The sequence below is a fragment of the Beta vulgaris genome, chromosome 5 (assembly GCF_026745355.1).
Source record: "Beta vulgaris subsp. vulgaris cultivar EL10 chromosome 5, EL10.2, whole genome shotgun sequence".
Taxonomy (NCBI): domain Eukaryota; kingdom Viridiplantae; phylum Streptophyta; class Magnoliopsida; order Caryophyllales; family Amaranthaceae; genus Beta; species Beta vulgaris.
In genome coordinates this window covers 26002818-26010805 of record NC_079206.1, presented here as the reverse complement: position 1 = coordinate 26010805, position 7988 = coordinate 26002818, and the positions used below count along the sequence as shown (strand labels likewise).

The window sequence follows — 7988 nt, the reverse complement described above, 5'->3', positions numbered from 1 at the left end:
CCCCAAACGAAGGAGCCCCCATGGAGTTTGTGAGATTGTACTCCATCTTCTCATCACCCACTTCAAAGGTAATCGTTCCATTCTTCATGTCAATGATGGCTCCAGCAGTGGCCAGGAAAGGTCTCCCAAGAATGATAGGAACCTGCGCATCCTCCTCCATCTCCATTACTACAAAGTCACATGGAATGAAAAACTTCCCAACACGGAGAGGAACATCTTCAAGGATACCAAGTGGATACTTTACAGTTCTATCAGCTAATTGTAAAGAGATGCGTGTAGGTTTTGGTTCACCCATTTGAAGCTTCTTGCAAATAGACAAGGCATTAGACTAACACTTGCCCCAAGATCACAAAGTGCCTTTTTTATTTCGATATCTCCTAGCTTCACAGGAATAGAGTAGCTACCCGGATCTCCTAGCTTCTTAGGAAGCTTATTCTGCAATATAGCACTACATTCTGCTGTAAGTGAAACAGTTGCATTCTCCTCGATCTTCCGCTTGTTTGAGAGCATGTCTTTCAGAAATTTTGCATAAGAGGCATCTCAGAGATAGCTCCAAGAATGGTATGTTTATATGCAGCTTCTTCAGTATATCAAGGAATTCCCATATTTCTTCTCTAATTTTGCAGGGCACACCTTTGTGGAATGGAACTGGTGGCGTGTAAGGTCCGAATAGGGGTAGGAGTAGGTTCCTTCTTCTCTTTCAATAATCTCTTCTCCACCCTTTCTCAGTTGAACCATCTCTTCCACAGTTCTTTTTGATGGCTCCTTCAAAGGATGATCTTGTAGCTCTTTTCCTTCTCAAAATCACAGCATTGATATGCCCTTAGATGGTTGTTCACTATTACCGGAAAATGACCTGGAGCTTTTGATAATTGGCCCACCTGATGTGCAAGTTGGCTTATTTGACTTTCCAGAGCTTGTTCTGAGCTTGAATTTGTTGAATTGTTATCAGTCTTCTCATTTTGCTTACCTGTTGAGCCATGAAGTTAGTTTGTTGGGCTAAAAGGTTCTCCATCATAATCTCCAAGTTGCTTTTCTGTTGAATTGGAGGAGGTTGCTGATTAACACTTGATTGACATGAGATTGAATGGTGCTCTAGCTTGAAAACCTGGTGGTGCATTAAAATTGTTGCGAGGTGGAGGAGGTGGATTGAGTTGTGCTTGAGTGTTCTTGTATGAAAAGGCAGGATTGTGCTTCCATCCTTCATTGTACGTGTTAGAATAAGGATCATATGGCTGCTTTGGATTGGAGTTATAAAGAGCATTGGCTTGCTCAATTGTCATCCTATCATTGTTGATTTGACATTCAGTAGCAGCATGTCCTTGACTCCACACATCTGACATGAGACCATCATAGATGAACCAGCTTGGAGTCGATCAAACTTGTGAGATAGTGCCTGCACAGTATTAGTCAAAGTGGTTAGCGCATCAACATCATATTTACCCCCTTCTTAGCACGATTGCGACCATTTGGATGGTAGTTGTCATTGGCCGCCATCTTCTCAATCAACTCCTTTGCTTCGGTTGGATTCTTAGTCATAAGGGAACCCCTGAAGCAGCATCAATGTAGATACGAAACTCATGTGTCAAACCATTGTAGAAAGTCTGTATCAACATCCATTCAGGAATCCCGTGATGAGGACATTGTCTTTGCAAACGTAGAAACCTTCTCCATGCTTCATATAATGATTCGTCGTCATGTTGCTCAAAGGTTGCTAACTCGTTCCTCAGCTTCGCAGTCTTTTCTTGCCCCAAAAACTTCACCAAGAATGCTTTGGCAAGTTTCCCCCATGTATCAAAGTTCCACACCTTCATCTCTCAACCACTCCTTTGCTCTATCTCGAAGAGAGAAAGGAAAAAGGCGTAGTCGAATAGCATCCTCACTCACATTGTTGATTTTCACTGTGTCGCATTTCTCCAAGAAACTAGCAATGTGACTCACAGGGCATTCATTGGGTAACCCTGCAAATGAATCGTTGGAGATGAACTGGATGAATTGAGGCTTAAGTTCAAAATTTGCAGCATTGACGGCAGGTCGAACAATGCTCGATAATGCACCAGTTGTAGTATCTGGTACACCATACTCCCAAAGAGTTTTAGTTGCTTCTTCACCCATTGCTTTCTTCTTATTCTTAATTCGTCTCTTTGTACTTCCTTGCTTGCGTGCAGTGGCTTCGATTTCAAGATCTAGAGGAATCAAATTTGTGGACCTCTACGTCGAGTTTGCATGCAACAAAGAAAGAACTAAAAACAAAAGATCAAATAAACAAGAAATGATAGCCGAAGCAGCAAACTAAAGGAAAATAAACTTAGCAAAAATAAAATCAAAAATAACTAATTTAAATACCGTTAGTCCCCGGCAACGGCGCCAAAATTTGAGAAGAAATATGGGAAATTCCTTGATATACTGAAGAAGCTGCATATAAACATACCATTCTTGGATGCTATCTCTGAGATGCCCTCTTATGCAAAATTTCTGAAAGACATGCTCTCAAACAAGCGGAAGATCGAGGAGAATGCAACTGTTTCACTTACAGCAGAATGTAGTGCTATATTGCAGAATAAGCTTCCTAAGAAGCTAGGAGATCCGGGTAGCTACTCTATTCCTGTGAAGCTAGGAGATATCGAAATAAAAAAGGCACTTTGTGATCTTGGGGCAAGTGTTAGTCTAATGCCTTTGTCTATTTGCAAGAAGCTTCAAATGGGTGAACCAAAACCTACACGCATCTCTTTACAATTAGCTGATAGAACTGTAAAGTATCCACTTGGTATCCTTGAAGATGTTCCTCTCCGTGTTGGGAAGTTTTTCATTCCATGTGACTTTGTAGTAATGGAGATGGAGGAGGATGCGCAGGTTCCTATCATTCTTGGGAGACCTTTCCTGGCCACTGCTGGAGCCATCATTGACATGAAGAATGGAACGATTACCTTTGAAGTGGGTGATGAGAAGATGGAGTACAATCTCACAAACTCCATGGGGGCTCCTTCGTTTGGGGAGACTATCTATAGGGTGGATGCTCTAGATGAGGCGATTGAGGTAAAAGCTTCTAGTTTACAACTTGATGATTCACTGCAAACTGTTCTCATGGGAGTTGCCGATGAAGAGGATTGGGAAACTAAGGCGTACAAGAGGCTCTTAGAGGAATCGCATTCAGTGCCTAATGATGAGTCTATCAAAGAGGTGTTGACACACGAGGAAACTAAGGAGAGTACTACGCCTCCTGAGGTAGAATTAAAACCCCTTCCCCCTTCTTTAAAATATGCATACTTGGGTCCCGATGAGACTTATCCAGTTATTGTCAATGCTATGCTCGAGGACATGCAAATTGAGCAACTGCTCACCATTTTGAGAAAATATAAAAATGTTATAGGGTACAGCATTGATGATATCAAGGGGATTAACCCTTCATTTTGTATGCATAAGATCATTCTTGAGGACGATCATGCTTCATCTATTGAATCTCAAAGACGGCTTAATCCAAACATGATGGAGGTAGTTCGAAAAGAGGTTCTAAAATTGCTTGATGCTGGTATAATCTACCCTATATCTGATAGTAAGTGGGTTAGCCCAGTACAAGTTGTTCCAAAGAAAGGAGGTATGACCGTTGTTAAGAATGATAAGGGCGAAGAGATTTCTACTAGAACTGTGACAGGGTGGCGCATGTGTATAGATTATAGGAAATTGAATAAGGCCACTCGAAAAGATCACTTTCCACTCCCTTTCATTGATCTGATGTTGGACAGGTTGGCGAAACATTCATTTTTCTGTTACTTGGATGGATATTCAGGCTTTTTCCAAATTCCAATCCATCCAAGTGATCAAGAAAAGACCACTTTCACTTGTCCCTATGGCACCTTTGCATATCGAAGGATGCCATTTGGATTATGTAACGCTCCTGCCACCTTTCAAAGGTGTATGATGGCAATTTTCTCAGGTCTGATTGAGAATAGTATGGAGGTTTTTATGGATGATTTCTCTGTCTACGGAACATCTTTTGATGTTTGTCTTGAAAACTTGACAAAGGTGCTTCGTAGATGCCAAGAAGTCAATCTTATTCTCAACTGGGAAAAGTGCCATTTTATGGTACAACAAGGAGTTGTTTTGGGTCATGTTGTGTCTCATAGGGGCGTTGAAGTCGACAGAGCTAAGATAGATGTCATTGAGCGATTGCCACCCCCTACTTCTGTGAAAGCGGTGAGGAGTTTTCTTGGTCATGCGGGGTTTTATCGCCGTTTCATCAAGGATTTCTCTAAAATCGCTCGACCTCTCACTGAGCTCCTAGGCAAAGATGTTCCCTTTGTTTTCACTGATGCTTGTCTTGAAGCTTTCAACAGGTTAAAACAATCTCTCATATCTGCACCTATCATACAACCACCAGACTGGAATCTACCATTTGAGATTATGTGCGACGCCAGTGATTATGCTATTGGTGCGGTATTGGGCCAACGAAAAGATGGCAAACTCCATGCCATCTACTACACAAGCAAGACTCTGGACTCGGCCCAGATGAACTATGCTACTACTGAGAAGGAGTTATTGGCCGTGGTATATTCTATGGAGAAGTTTCGATCCTATCTGGTTGGGTCGAAGGTGATAGTTCATACGGATCACGCAGCATTGAAATATTTGATGAGTAAAAAGGATGCGAAGCCTCGTTTGATTCGCTGGATTCTCTTGCTGCAAGAATTTGACTTGGAGATAAAGGACAAGAAGGGAGCAGAAAACGTTGTTGCGGATCACCTTTCTCGACTTGTCCTTGATGATGAACATGATAAAGGCCTCCCCATTGATGATTCGTTTCCAGACGACCACTTGTTTGCTCTTTCTACCACGGAGTTCCCTTGGTATGCTGATATAGCCAACTATTTGGCTAGTGGTACTGTCCCTCATGGTTATTCCTCACAACAGAAGAAGAAATTCTTTCACGAGGTGAAAAAGTACTTTTGGGATGACCCTTTTCTCTACAAGGGATGCGCGGATGGTGTCATTAGAAGGTGCATTCCAGAAGCTGAAGTAGGCCTTATAATTTCTCACTGTCACGATTCTCCATGTGGAGGACATGCTAAAACTGCTAAGACTGCTGCAAAGATTCTTCAGTGTGGGTTCTATTGGCCAACTCTATTCAAGGATGTTCATACCTATGTCCAGTCTTGTGACCGTTGTCAAAGGACTGGGAATATCTCAAGGAGGAACGAAATGCCTCTAAACAACATTCTTGAGGTCGAATTGTTTGACGTATGGGGCGTCGATTTCATGGGTCCTTTCCCTTCATCTTATGGGAATCAGTATATTCTAGTTGCTGTTGACTATGTCTCCAAGTGGGTTGAGGCTATTGCTACTCCTACTAATGATGCTCGTGTGGTTCAAAAGTTCTTTAAGAAGACTATTTTCCCTAGATTTGGCGTACCACGAGTATTGATTAGCGATGGAGGTAAACATTTTGTCGAAAAGAAGTTTGAAGCTATGTTGAAGAAATATGGAGTACATCATCGAGTGGGACTCTCATATCACCCACAAACTAGTGGCCAAGTGGAGATTTCTAATCGTGAGCTCAAAACTATCTTAGAGAAGACAGTTGCGAGATCCAGGAAGGACTGGTCTATAAAACTTGATGATGCACTTTGGGCGTATAGAACTGCATTCAAAACACCCATCGGCACAACTCCTTACAGGCTCGTATATGGAAAAGCATGTCATCTCCCCGTTGAATTGGAGCATCGTGCATTTTGGGCGATTAAGAATCTCAATTTTGATTTGCAAGCGGCAGGAGAGCAGCGATTATTACAGCTAAATGAGTTAGAAGAACTGCGCCTCGACGCCTATGAAAGCTCACGGTTGTACAAAGAACGCACGAAAAGATGGCATGACAAGCACATAATGCGGCGAGAATTTCACGAAGGGGAGTTGGTTTTACTGTTCAACTCTCGATTGAAGCTATTTCCTGGCAAACTTCGCTCAAGATGGTCTGGTCCTTTTAAAATCCTTCAGGTCTTTCCGTATGGCTCGGTTGAGATTTGGAGTGAAGCAACTGGCTCATTTAAGATAAATGGACAACGTCTTAAGCACTATCGAGAAGGTGAACCTATTGAAGGGAAAGCGGTTTACACACTTTCCGACCCTCATTCAGAGTGATGTGAAAAGGTGGTCAAGCTAGATGACCTTAAACTAGCGCTTCTTGGGAGGCAACCCAAGTCTTCTCTTTCATTTTTTTTTTTCCGATTTTGATTTTCATTTTCTCTTTAGAAGTTTCTTAGTTCTTTTCTTAGTTAGTTTAATATTGTAGTCGTATTATATGTTAAGTTAGCTTAAGTATTAGGTATAGAATTTAGGAACCTAGCATCTTATTTTTCTTTTTAGAGGTTAATTCTCCTAATTTTTAGTGTGTTTTTGTGCAGGTGAAAAAAAAAAAAAAAAAAAAAAAAAAGAAAAAAAAAAGAAGAGAGAACGTCCCACGCAATTCAGTAAGAACTGCCAACCCATCGCAGTTTGATCCCACAACCGCCAACACCTCGCAATTCCGCCTGTCACTAATGCAGACCCATCGAAAAGTAACACCTCCACTGCCAGCCCATCGCAGTTCAGCTCCTTCTACTGCCAGCCCACCGCAAACCCTCCTGAATTTCACCAAGTCCATCGAAAACGAAAAACAAAAAAAAAAAAAAAAAAAAAACCGCCTCTCCCCCTGCAATTCGACCCTAACGCAGAAACCACAGAAAAAAAAAAAAAAAAAAAAAAAAAACAAAAAATATCGAAGAGAGAGAAACAAGAAACGCAAGCTAAACCCATTGATCTCTCCCTCCTTCGTTTTTTTTTCTCTTCAGTCGCCGCACTCCATTGAAATCAGTGGTTGTTTCCCCTGTTCTTGGTCGAAATTGGACTATTGGGTTCGCTTTTTCATCAATATATGGCTGTAATTGCGGCGCCTCTTGACTAAATTTGCTGCTTTTCAATCCTCTCCTGCATTGGTTTTTCTTGAAATATGATGAATTGCTGCAATTTTCATCAACTTCGACTCGACACTTGACTACTGGGTTCGGATTTTAACGGCTGAAATTGCGGTAATTCTTGACTCAATTCGCTGTTCTTCCATGGTCTCTTGCACTGGCCTCTTGAAATTTGAATAATCGCTGCGATTGTGCTTATGCGACTTTCGAACCCTCAATTTGCATAATTTGAGGTTTTATTTGATTGCTGGACTATTGGGAATGACATATTGTGTGCTGTAGGACTATTTCACGAAGTATTGTGACTGAATTGCTCGAGTATTTTGGTTTTGACTGACATAATTCTGTGGTGGATTGGTTGATTCCTTGTGTGTGAGACTTGGTTGTGCATTCATTCTATTCTAATGGGACGCACTCTAAATGCTCGACAAAAGAACGTGCCTACAAACTCTTCTAAGGCCAAATCCGTTCCTATCAAAAAGGGTTCTAAGAGTAAGTCGTCTATTTCAAATGGTCGAAAAGCACTTCCATCCGCTACTAGGACAAAGAGAAAGGACGTAGACATTAACTACTATGACATTGATTTTAATGGTGATGCACAATTCAAGGCGAAATATGAAAAGTTGTTCAAAAGAGGAGTTCTCGCTACTAAATATTGTGACATTGATGCCTTGACAACTTTACATATAGAAGATGATGTTCATTGGCTCTTCAACAATATTGGTTTAGGAAATTTTCTTATGACAAAAACTCCGACATGCACACGAGCCACACTTGAATTCCTTAGCTCCCTGAAAGTTCACATGTTTCCTAATCCGTCTAGTGGTACATCTTCAATCACTTTTCGATTATTCAATATGACCAACTTGGACTTTGGAGATGCTTAATGATGCACTTGGTTTACGAGGCGGTGGGGCCCGAGTTACTCCTCAACAATGGTCTGCAACACCACTTTGGCGAATTATTAGTGGGGAGTCTACCTATGACTCGAGCTCGAGCTCTATCAAATCCACTCGCCACCCTGCTTTGCGCTATATTCTCAAG

The 7988-nt window shown here is 41.5% G+C and overlaps 1 non-coding gene across 1 annotated transcript; it reads left to right on the top strand.

Moving 5' to 3' along the window:
- The first annotated feature begins 1626 nt into the window (after nt 1-1626).
- On the top strand, nt 1627-1733 carry LOC125498043 (small nucleolar RNA R71). The gene has a single exon (XR_007274811.1). It is a non-coding gene; the product is annotated as a small nucleolar RNA R71 (small nucleolar RNA).
- The last annotated feature ends 6255 nt before the right edge of the window (nt 1734-7988 follow it).